This window comes from Anomaloglossus baeobatrachus, chromosome 5 (assembly GCF_048569485.1).
Source record: "Anomaloglossus baeobatrachus isolate aAnoBae1 chromosome 5, aAnoBae1.hap1, whole genome shotgun sequence".
Taxonomy (NCBI): Eukaryota; Metazoa; Chordata; class Amphibia; order Anura; family Aromobatidae; genus Anomaloglossus; species Anomaloglossus baeobatrachus.
The window spans coordinates 154,976,879-154,989,248 of NC_134357.1; positions in this window are offsets into that span (position 1 = coordinate 154,976,879).

Genomic DNA, 12,370 nt, shown 5'->3' on the forward strand with positions numbered 1-12,370 from the left:
GGCACATCAATTATCGGACTCGGAACCTAGAGCAGTCGGGAGTCTGTAGGATGCGTCGCGGGACCTGTAAGTATGCTTACAATGTTTTTAATGATGTGCTTTTTTTTTCAGCCCCTGGATCCGATCTGTAACATGAGCTTCCCAGGAAAGCTTGTGATCGGGATCGTGTACATGATCACTATGTGATTGGTACGATCCCTGATCTTTGCAGATCGGGATCCCCCATCACTATTTGTGGGATCTTTGGTGATGGAGGCAGGTTACTCAGACAAAAGTGACCTGTCAGTCAATGGAGGCTAAGGGTTGGTGAAGAGCTCACTAGCATAAAAATTGTGCAAGGAAAAAATGGACATCATAACGTTGTGATTTTTTTTTATGTACAGTGGCCTCTGCCATCCAGTACTTCTCTGCCATCCAGCCTTCCTCAGGCATCCAGTCCTCCCCTGCTATCCAGTCCTCCCTTGCTACTCAATCTTCCCCTGCTATCCAGTCCTCCCCTGCTATCCAGTCCTCCCTTGCTACCCAATCCTCCCCTGCTATACAGTCCTCCCCTGCTATCCAGTCCTCCTCTGCCATCCATCCCTCCTCTGCTCTAGTCCTACCTTGCCATCCAGTCCTTCTCTGCTCTCCAGTCCTCCCCTGCTATCCAGTCCTCATCTGCCATACAGTCCTCCCCTGCTATCCAGTCCTCCCCTGCTATCCAGTCCTCCCCTGCTATCCAGTCCTCCCCTGTTATCCAGTCCTCTGCTATCCAGTCCTCCCCTGCTATCCAGTCCTCCCCTGCTATCCAGTCCTCCCCTGCTATTCAGTCCTCCCCTGCTATCTAGTCGTCCTATGCTATCTAGTCCTCCTCTGCTATCTAGTCCTCCCCTGCTTTCCAGGCCTTCCCTGCCATCCAGTCCTCCCCTGCCATCCAGCCCTCCTATGCCATCCATTCCCCCCCTGCCATCCAGTCCTCCCCTGCCATCCAGCCCTCCTTTGCCATCCAGTCCTCCCTGCCTCTCCTGTTCCCTTTCCCCTACAGTGTGCAATCTCTCCTGCTTCTTCACTCTCGGACCAATCCATAGGGCTTTTTTTTTCTCATTTACCGAATGTCCTGGTAAAAAAAAAACAGCATGCACTATTCTCTGCCATATTACAGATGAGACTTGGTTATTTAAGTCTATTAGTATACAAAAAATAAAATCTTATCCCCCACAGATCAACCATTTAGCATCCAATATTAATTGATTAATTGCAATTATTATCATAGGAAACTGAATTTGGTCTTGCAAAACTTAAGAACTGCTGATGAAAAAAAATGCCATATGGATCAACTGTACAGCATCCGATTTTTAGAGATGCATTGCAATTATAAAGGCATGAAACTGTATTTGGTCTTTTAATCTTTATTTACTGCAGATTTATAAAAACAGATGCCATATGGATGGGATACGGATGGCAATACAGATGAAAAATCGTCTTATTTTTATGAATGAAAATGGCGTGTTTTTTATTTGTTCGTATGAGCCTAAAGATAAATCCATATAGCTGCACAATTTATCAGACCAGTCAGGTCCTCAAGTTGTGGATTTGACTGGCTCCATGGGCAGCTCTATGTGCTCATCCACCGGCTATTCAGGCCCCCTTTACATGTGCGTATAAAATATAAATGTGAAAAACCGATATGGGTGTCATTAGTGTTTTCCATCAGTGTGCCATCAATTTGTCATCTATATTTTTCCGGTATGGCTAAAGAAATAAAGATATTACAAAACTTCTCCTATACTTTCAATGTCATACACTTAGAACACAAGGACAGCACACTGTACCATATGTGTGTTAGACATGTTTTTCACAGATCTGTAGACTTGAATTGGCCCTTGTCATCCATATCATCCATCATCAAGTATCATTGTGTTTTGTACAACATATTGTCACTGTAAAAACACGAGTAGTAATATATACAAGGCACTCCTGAATTCAGTAAATTGATGATTTTTTATTTTTTCATACTCAGTATAGTCAAGTCAAGACATTGCGGCCCAAACATGGCCTTCATCAGTAACTAGCACCTGAGTTGAAGGCAGTATTTGGAATGCTAGCAGATATGTATCAATTTACTGAATTCAGGAGTGTCTTGTATATATTACTACTGTATATGGTCTGGAAACCTACCTGAGCACCCTGGTAACTAGAAATTCGGTAGAAGTGCCTTATCCTTTTGAACTGTAAAAACACGGACATGTGAAAGGCACATAGGTTATAATGGGTACAATGTTGGACTGTTTACCTGAGGAATCTCCAGTAATACCAAGCCTGGTCGTGGTTACCTGCACTGAACTCTGGAGCTCTCACCTGAGGCCCGGAGTGCTGCCTGGACTGAACTTGGGGTTTGCAGGACTGAACTGCAAGCACCTACTGATTCCCCGGCAATTGAGGTTCAGTTCATGCAGCTGCCAACAGGCCAGGCTGAACTCCGAAGCTGTCACCTGAGCTCCGGAGTTCAGCCCGGCCTGGCCGCAGCTGTGACATGAAATAAACTGCAAATGCTGGGGAATCAGTCAGCGCTTGCAGTTCAGTCCTGAAAACCCCAGGCCTGGTATTACTGGAAATTCCTCCGGTAACCAGTCTGATTCTGAATGGGTACATGTGGTATCTGTAACAAAACAGGATACCACACATACTGGAAACACAGACGTGTGAAGGAAGCCTGACATGCAGTACTCTGGTCCACAAACTGGACCAGAATAGACCATGTTAAGATTTTTTTCAAATGGACCTGAGATTTATCTGTGAAATAGACCATACGCACATGCAAAATAGGTGAACATTGGTCAAAGTGCTGTCCATGTGAAGGATTTTTTTTCATAGACAACATTACTAAAAAGCTAATATGAACATACTCCTAAGATGACTAATTCTTTATCTTTCTGATAAGATGTATGCTAGAAAATTCTTTGTAAATGTATTTTGCGTCTCTAAAGGGGGCTTTACACGCAGCGATATCAATATCGAGCGTACCCGCCCCCGTCGTTTGTGTGTCAAGGTCAAATCGCTGCCCCTGGCGCACAGTATCGTTAGGAGCCATCACATGGACTTGCCTGCCTAGCAACGTCGCTGTGGCCGGCGAACCGCCTCCTTTCTAAGGGGGCAGTTCGTGCGGAGTCACAGCGGCGTCACTAAGCGGCCGCCCAATAGAAGCGGAGGGGTGGAGATGAGCGGCCCTCCCGCCCACCTTCTACCTTCCACATTGCCAGTGGCCGCAGGTAAGCTGTAATTCGTCATTCCCGAGGAGTCACACATAGCGATGTGTGCTGCCTCGGGAACGCCGAACAACCTGTGTCCTCAACAATCAACGATTTTTTGAAAATGAACGACATGTCAACGATGGACGATTTTGGTAAGTATTTTCCATCTTTAACGGCCGCTCATTGGTGTCATACGCAGCGACGTCGCTAACGATCCCGGATGTGCGTCACAGAATCCATGACCCCCGGGTTAGATACGTCGTTGCGTGTAACGGGGCCTTTAGTCTATTGTCTTTTTTTTTAACTATGTTGATGTTAGTTCAGTCTAAAAGTAGAAACTATTAATGCAAAGTGGTTTTTCATGCTGTTTGTAACCCGGTAGAAGGTGCAGATCAGGAAAAACTTGCAGTCATGCAAAGTTTAGCATACCATACCTTTTTAAAAAAAATATAAAAGTGCTTTTGTCAGACTGTCAAGCAATGTGCTGGAGCATGATCACAGCCACTGTGCAGTGAGCGGTAAGGGGTACTTTGCATGTTGCGACATCACTACTGCGATCTTGTTGGGGTCAAATCGAAAGTGACGCACATCCGGCGCCGGTAACGACGTCACAACGTGTAAAGCCTAGAAGCACCGATAAACGATCGCAAAAGCGTCGAAAATCGGTAACCTGTGTAGTGTCGGTCATTTCTATAATTTCACTGCAGCGACAGGTACGATGTTGTTCCTCATTCCTGCAGCAGCACACATCGCTGTGTATGAAGCCGCAGGAGTGAGGAACATCTCCTTACCTGTTTCCCGCCTGCAATGAGGAAGGAAGAAGGTGGGCGGGATGTTTATGTCCTGCTCATCTCCGCCCCCCTGCTTCTATTGGCTGCCTGCCGTGTGACGTCGATGTGACGCCGCACGACCCACCCCCTTAATAAGGAGGCGGATCGCCGGCCAGAGCGACGTCGCAGGGCAGGTAAGTGCATGTGAAGCTGCCATAGCAGCTATCACAAGAGATCGCATCGGCGACGGGGATGGGGACTATCGCGCTCGGCATCGCTACAATCGGCTAGCGATGTTGCAGCGTGCAAAGTACCCCTAACTGTTAAAGAGCAATCAGACATCGGATTTTCACTTACAAGTGCAATTTATTTATGGTTTTGATGGATAGCACTTGTGCATGTGCTAGTCTATGTGGCCATTCACATAACTGTGATCTTTCTTGGACCGACAGCGGTCTGATCATAATCAGAAATGCAAGTCAATGGGTTTGGGAAAAAATTAGACACACATGTGGATAACATCCGAGTGAGGTCCGATTTTCACAGACTGTTAGAATGAAGAAGGTGGAGAATTTTGTTTTTAACCCTAGAACGCGCAACAATAGAAAACAAGTAACCTAGCAGGCCTGTGAGGCCTCAGGTATGCGTTCTAGGGTTAATATCTCAACGTACAAAAAAAAAATCAAATGACACTTGGACAGCACCCTGCTCAAACTCTGATTAGAAAAATCCATCCATTTTAGGCATACACGGAAAAACTGGACATGTGAATGATCCTATACATGCCCTACACCTCAGGCCCGAAGAGTGGAAACAAGTGGCTGCAGGGAGAATGAAACTTAATTTTCTCCCTGTAGATACTCTTAGGCTATGTGCACACTTTGTGTTTTTTTCTGCGTTTTGGCTGCATTTACAACTGCACTGTATCATTGACAAAATGCATGAGTTCTGATTCCACAGCAAAGTCTATGAGAATTATGCAAAATCTGTGCACACTATGCTTTTTGAAACGCAGCGTTTTGATTGTCAAAAAATTGTCAAAAACCCATGCGTTTGAAGAAGCAACATGTCCATTGTTTTTGCCATTTTGGCTGCGTTCTACACCCATTGACATCAATGAGTTGTAGAAAATCGCTGGCAAAATGTTAAGCAGTGCGTTTACATTGCATTATTGTTGCGATCCGCATTTTTTTTAACATAAAGGCAGGTCTTTCGTCTTTCTCTCTCTGTCGGTCGGTCTGTCGGTCGGTCTGTTGGTCGGTCTCTCTCTATCTCTATGTCTCTACCTCTCTCTCTGTCCATGTCGGTCTCTCCCTCCCACCCCCTCTCTCATACTCACTGATCCACGATCACCGGCGCGGCGCTGCACGTCGTTCACACTGTGGCAGCTTCTTCTCTTTTGAAAATGCCGGCCGCTCATTAATCCATCACGTATTCCCTGCTTCCCCCGCCCTCCAGCACCTACGATTGGCTGCAGTCAGACATGCCCCCATGCTGAATGACAGCTGTCTCACTGAAACCAATCACAGCCGCTGGTGGGCGTGTCTATATCGAGCAGTAAAAAAAATAACTAATTGAAAAAAAACCGACGTGCGGTCTACCCAATTAGGATATGAGCCAGGGTAAAGCCACACAGCTGAAGGCTGGTATTCTCAGGAAGGGGAGCTCCACGTTATGGGGAGCCCCCCAGCCTAACAATATCAGCCAGCAGCCGCCCGGAATTGCCGCATCCATTAGATGCGACAGTCCCAGGACTTTACCCGACTCATCCCGAATTGCCCTGGTGTGATGGCAATCGGGGTAATAAGGAGTTAATGGCAGCAGCCCATAGCTGCCACTAAGTCCTAGGTTAATCATGTCAGGCGTCTCCCCGAGATACCTTCCATGATTAACCTGTAAGGCTACTTTCACACTTGTGTTGGACAGCTTGCGTTGGACAGCTTGCGTTGTGTGACGGATGCAACGGATGCGTTGCATATAGTGGCACAACGGATGCTACGGATCGTACAAAACAATGGAAAGCTTCTTTTTTTTGTCTTTTTTTTTCTTCTTTACAGTTTTACCAGCAGCAGACTATTGTGAACGATCAGCTGATCGCTCTCAATAGCCGGCGGCCGGTCGCTCAACTGAGCGCTCTCACATGCCGGCGGGCGGGTGCTCAGCTGAACGTTCGGCCATCGAGAGACAAAATAAAGTTTGTGATTTAAAAAAAAGAGCATATGCAGTGAAATCCTACGGATTGCGCTGCTCAAAAAAAGTTACATGCTGCGTTTCTTCCGCCCGATGCAGCGTCAAAATGACGACGCTACGTCATCCAGCGGATGCAACGTTGACACTTGCGTTACAGTTCGTTGTCCATACAAGTCTATGGAGAAATAGCGCAGTGCGTTAACGGACTGCGCTATTCTCCATAGTGATGGACTCCGCTGAATGCAAGTGTGAAAGTACCCTTAGTTAAAGAAAATAAACACACACATCCAAAAAATCCTTTATTTGGAATGAAAGACAAAAAAACACCCTCTTTCACCACTTTAATAACCCCTCAAAAACACCTCCAGGTCCGACGTAATACACAAGGTCCCACGATGCTTTCAGCTCTGCTACATCGGAAGCTGACAGGAGCGGCAGTAGAACACCGCCGCTCCTGTCAGCTCCATGCAGCAACTGAAGTGAGTAGCGCGATCAACTGTGCTGTCACTGTGGTTACTCGCGGCCACCGCATTCAGGTGGAAGACTGCAGCTGTGGCCGCGAGTAACCACAGTGACAGCACAGCTGATCGCGCTACTCACTTCAGTTGCTGCATGGAGCTGACAGGAGCGGCGGTGTTCTACTGCTGCTTCTGTCAGCTTCTGATGAGCCGCACAATCACAATGAAGTCGGGTGAAGTTCATCAGAGTTCATTCTGATCGCGCGTCACTGTGTCGCAGCCAGCCATGCTCTTTTTGACAGTGCGGTCCCACTCAGCTCTGCTGCAAGTCTATGGGGATGCTGCAGAGCCGAGTGGGACTGCACTGTGAAAAATGTTCATTCTGGATGCTTTTCCAACTCTGTCTATGGCAGAGAAAGCATCCAGAATGCATGAATTCTCCAGGAATGTGCGCACATTGCGTTCTGCCGAATGAGTCTCAGAACGCTGCTTTTTTGGCTGCGTTCTGAGACGCACAGGCAGTGACTTACACGCCGCAGAATTAAACGCAAAGTGCGCACATGGCCTTACAGTAACACAGCAAAACATGGTTAAAACACTATATGTGCAGGTGAATGGTTTTTTTGTAGCTTTCAGTCTCCCTTTAATGGCATATGTTTTTATCAAATAAATCATATCAAATACAATAAAAAAAACATGTGCAGTCACTCAGTTCTATGAAAACAATTATGGAATTTTCTTGTGATTTAAATTTCTAAAACAAATACCAACACACCTCCTAAATGCAAATCAGTCTGCAGTTAAAAGAGAGCACATACAGACGTTAATGATCTGTTGGACTTGGCTAATTAAAAACAAACATAAATCCAACAAGTGAGTTGTCAATCAAAACGACGGACAGAATTATTAAACCTGTGAAAATTATGAAATTTCAGTGGCAAAGTATGTAAGGCTGCTTTCACACTTGCGTTGAATGGCATCCATTGCTATCCGCCGCCTTGAGGAATTATGGTAACCGTTGCAGGAAACCGTTTTATTCCTTATAGACTTCTATTAGCTATGGATAGCAACGGATGGCCTTGCATTGCATCCATCAGCCGATGCTGCGTTGCATCCGCCTGGCAGATGGAGCGCTGCATGTAGCCTTTTTCTGCGCTTGGCAGACTGTCAAAAAAGCAACCTGCATGATTCCGTCAGCGTACGTTGATTTTATAATGGACACCTATGGTGACAGATTCCATTAGAATCCGTCATTTGACGGATTCCGTTAATGCATTCATCTTTACACAACTGCTCATGCCCAGATGCGTAAAGTCAAGAAAAGAAACTATAATGGCTTGCGTTATTTTGTACGATTTGTTGCATCCGTTGTGGACACTATATGCAATGCATCCGTTGCATCCGTCACACAACGCAATGCAACGGATGCCGTTCAACGAAAGTGTGAAAGCAGCCTTAGTTGTATTCAGTCAGCTGTGTATAAGATTTAGTGCAATCAAAATGGGATGATAGGTTGAACTAGATGGACCTAGGTCTTTTTTCAACCTAAGTAACTATATAAAAAAGCAATGCAAGACTGATGACAACATCAGAATAGAACAAAATCGGTTCCCAACACATTTGTTGAAATAAATGCATAACTCATTTAATTGATGTGATGTTTATGTATAAGGGTGGCTTGACAGATAGTATTGTATTAGAAGATTCAGTTTCACAAATGTAAGATCTTCATCTTCTAAGGTTTAAAACAATTTGTACATCCAAAGTTTGGTCCATCAAAGAAATATCAACGCGTTTCTGATGAACATAGCACCTTTACCTATGAGTAACGGTGCTACGTGCCCCAGAAACGAGTTGGTGTTTTCTTTTAGGCACCAAACCTTAGATGTAAAAATGCTTTATAATCTTATTATAAAGATGAAGGTTTTATGTCAGTGAAGGTGAATCTTCTATTGTAACACTATTATAATCAAATTAGGCTGGCTGTCTCTCTCTATGTTTGCATTACAGATGCCTTAAGGGGGCTTTACACGCTACGACATCGCTAATGCTAAGTCGGTGGAGTCACGGAATTGGTGACGCACATCCGGCCACATTAGCGATGCCGTTGCGTGTGACACCTATGAGCGATTTTGTATCGTCGCAAAAATGTGCAAAATCTCTCATCGGTGACATGGGGGTCCCTTCTCAAATATCGTTACTGCAGCAGTTACGAAGTTGTTCCTCGTTCCTGCGGCAGCACACATCGCTCCGTGTGGCGCCGCAGGAACGAGGAAGCTCTCCTTACCTGCCTCCCGGTCGCTATGCGGAAGGAAGGAGGTGGGCGGGATGTTACGTCCCGCTCATCTCCGCCCCTCCGCTTCTATTGGGAGGCGGTTCAGTGACACAGCTGTGACATTGCTGTGACGCTGAACGAACCGCCCCCTTAGAATGGAGGCGGTTCGCCGGTCACAGCGACGTCGCCGGACAGGTAAGTATGTGTGACAGGTCTGGGCGATGTTGTGAGGCAACAATAAATCAATAAATTTCTCTTCTTTTAATAAATTTTTTTCTATACTAAAACCATTATATGAAATTATGTTTTTAGTAAATTTCTCTCCGTGTACAGCTAATGTGTTAGGAAAAATTTTAATAAATATACTAAATCCCCAGAACCACACTGAACCAGTATATAAGATAATTCTATATATTTTGCATACGTTATGCCATTACATTATGAGTTTCTAGAGTAGTATGAAGTACACTGTGTGCAGAATTATTAGGCAAATTGTATTTTACAGGATTTTTTTTTATTAACAACTATGTTCTCAATCAACCCAAAAGGTTCATAAATATCAAAGCTTAATATATTTGGACGTTTGAGTGTTTTTTTTTTTTAGATTTGGCTATCTTAGGAGGATATCTGTTTGTGCAGGTTACTATTACTGTGCAGAATTATTAGGCAACTTCATAAAAACCAAATATATTCCCATCTCACTTGTTTATTTTCACCAGGTAAACCAATATAACTGCACAAAATTTAGAAATAAACATTTCTGACATGCAAAAACAAAACCCCCCAAAATTTAGTGACCAATATAGCCACCTTTCTTTCTGATGACACTCAACAGCCTACCATCCACAGATTCTGTCAGTTGCTTGATCTGTTTATGATACACATTGCATGCAGCAGCCACCACAGCCTCCCAGACACTGTTCCGAGAGGTATACTGTTTTCCATCCCTGTAGATCTTACATTTTATGAGGGACCACAGGTTCTCTATGGGGTTCAGATCAGGTGAACAAGGGGGCCATGTCATTATTTTTTCATCTTTTAGACCTTCACTGGCCAGCCACGCTGTGGAGTAGTTGGATGCATGTAATGGAGCATTGTCCTGCATGAAAATCATGTTTTTCTTGAACGATACTGACTTCTTCCTGTAACACTGCTTGAAGAAGTTGTCTTCCAGAAACTGGCAGTAGGTCTGAGAGTTGAGCTTTCACCCCATCCTCAACCCGAAAAGGTCCCACAAGTTCATCTTTGATGATACCAGCCCATACCAGTACCCCACGTCCACCTTGCTGGCGTCTGAGTTGGAGTGGAGCTCTCTGCCCTTTACTGATCCAGTCTCTGGCCCATCCATCTGGCCCATCAAGAGTCACTCTCATTTCATCAGTTCATAAAACCTTTGAAAATCAGTCTTAAGATATTTCTTGGCCCAGTCTTGACGTTTTATCTTATGATTCTTGTTCAAAGGTGGTCGTTTTTTAGCCTTCCTTACCTTGGCCATGTCCCTAAGTATGGCACACCTTGTGCTTTTTGATACTCCGTAACATTGCAGCTCTGAAATATGGCCAAACTGGTAGCAAATGGCATCTTGGCAGCTTCATGCCTGATATTCCTCAATTCATGGGCAGTTATTTTGCGCCTTTTTTGCCCAACACACTTCTTGCGACCCTGTTGGCTATTTTCCATGAAACGCTTGATTGTTCGGTGATCACGCTTCAAAAGTTTTGCAATTTCAAGACTGCTTCATCCCTCTGCAAGACATCTAACAATTTTGGACTTTTCAGAGACTGTCAAATCTCTCTTCTGACCGATTTTGCCAAAAGAAAGGAAATTGCCTAATAATTAAGCACACCTTATATAGGGTGTTGATGTCATTACACCACACCCCTCCTCATTACAGAGATGCAAATCAGCTGATTTACTTAATTGGTAGTTGGCTCTCAAGCCTATACAGCTTGGAGTAGGACAACATGTATAAAATTATCATGTGATCAAAATACTCATTTGCCTAATAATTCTGCACACAGTGTATAAAAAAATATTCTCACAGTATTATTGTTATTATTATTATTATTAATAATATTATTAATAATGGGGTCGTAAGTTGTATAAGTGATAGATATCACTGTAACTCTTTCAGATATCTACAGGTACATTGAAAAATGCTCCCTTCTTATAGACTTAGGAATAACTAATCTGTGTGCTGTACAGCTATTACAGTAGTATAGGAAAGCAACACTATGGGGCAGATACATCAGTGTTTACCTCCAAAAACTAAGGTAAAACACCTTAAATTGTCACAAAAATTTTGGTCAAAATATAGTTGAGCAAATATGTTGCAAATTTTGTCAGTTTCAGGCTGCACCACCCAAATGTGCAAAACTGGGGAGGAGGTGGGGCAGGGCGTTGTTAAGCTTGTTCATTAAATTGTCACATCTCCACCAGCGCTTAATCCTGTGATGTCTGCTTCTTTCACAAGGCACAGCCATATTCATGTTGTGGGTGGTGCTGTTGATAGAAGGGATATTGGAACCAGAAGCTCTGGATGACACAGGCTCTGTCCAGCCACTAAGGTTGGATTGACTAGGACCTGCAGTGTTGTCCAGTCTGACAGTATGGGTGTGTGTGCTGTACAGTTGATTTTATCAGCTCCTTGCTTCAGCCAATTGGAAAGCACCACATCCTACTAAATCTTCCAGCTTACTCCTGAAAGCTGCCAGATAAAGCTTTATGCTTTTGTATTTTCAATCTGTGGTTTCTGCTCCTGTATATTTTTCTACTTTCCTGTGTTGACTTCGGCTTCTTTATTGATGCTTCTTCAGCCTGACAATGGTACCCTATTGGTTTCAACCCAGCTACCTGACTATCCTTCCTGCCAGCTTGCGCCACCAAAAAGCAGCTAACTCTGCAGTCCTTACCAAGGGATTCCTGTGCAAGCCCAGATCCGTGTATAGGGTTTACAGGGTAATGGCCAGGGCAACCTCAGGGCTTTGAGAAACAGAGTAGTTTCCACCAAGCCTTTTCATGGTAGCCATTTTAGAGTTGCCAGGTGAACACTGACAGAGCCTCCTTACACAAATACATGGAAAGTGTCTCTTACTGGAGTAACATTTCTGCAGAAGAACACAGAGGAACACACCACTAATTGATAGGATCCACTAAATTTATTAAAAACTGTACACCTGTAAATGAATTTGAGCAACTTATTCCTGCACACCCTTCATAAGGACAGGCCTATTAAACACCAGTCTTAAAGGGGTAGTTCGGTGGAGCTCAGCATTTAACAAATGGTCTATGTGGGTGTACCGCCCTCAGAGGGGCCCGGCCGCTTCTCCGCTGCTCGGGCCGAGCCGCTCGAGGTCCGGTCTCAGGTTGTCGGTTGCACGAGCGCCTCCGCACCGGGGGCCACGTCGCTCTGTTAAGGGGGAAGGCAGTGGAGTGGTGGTGATGGTG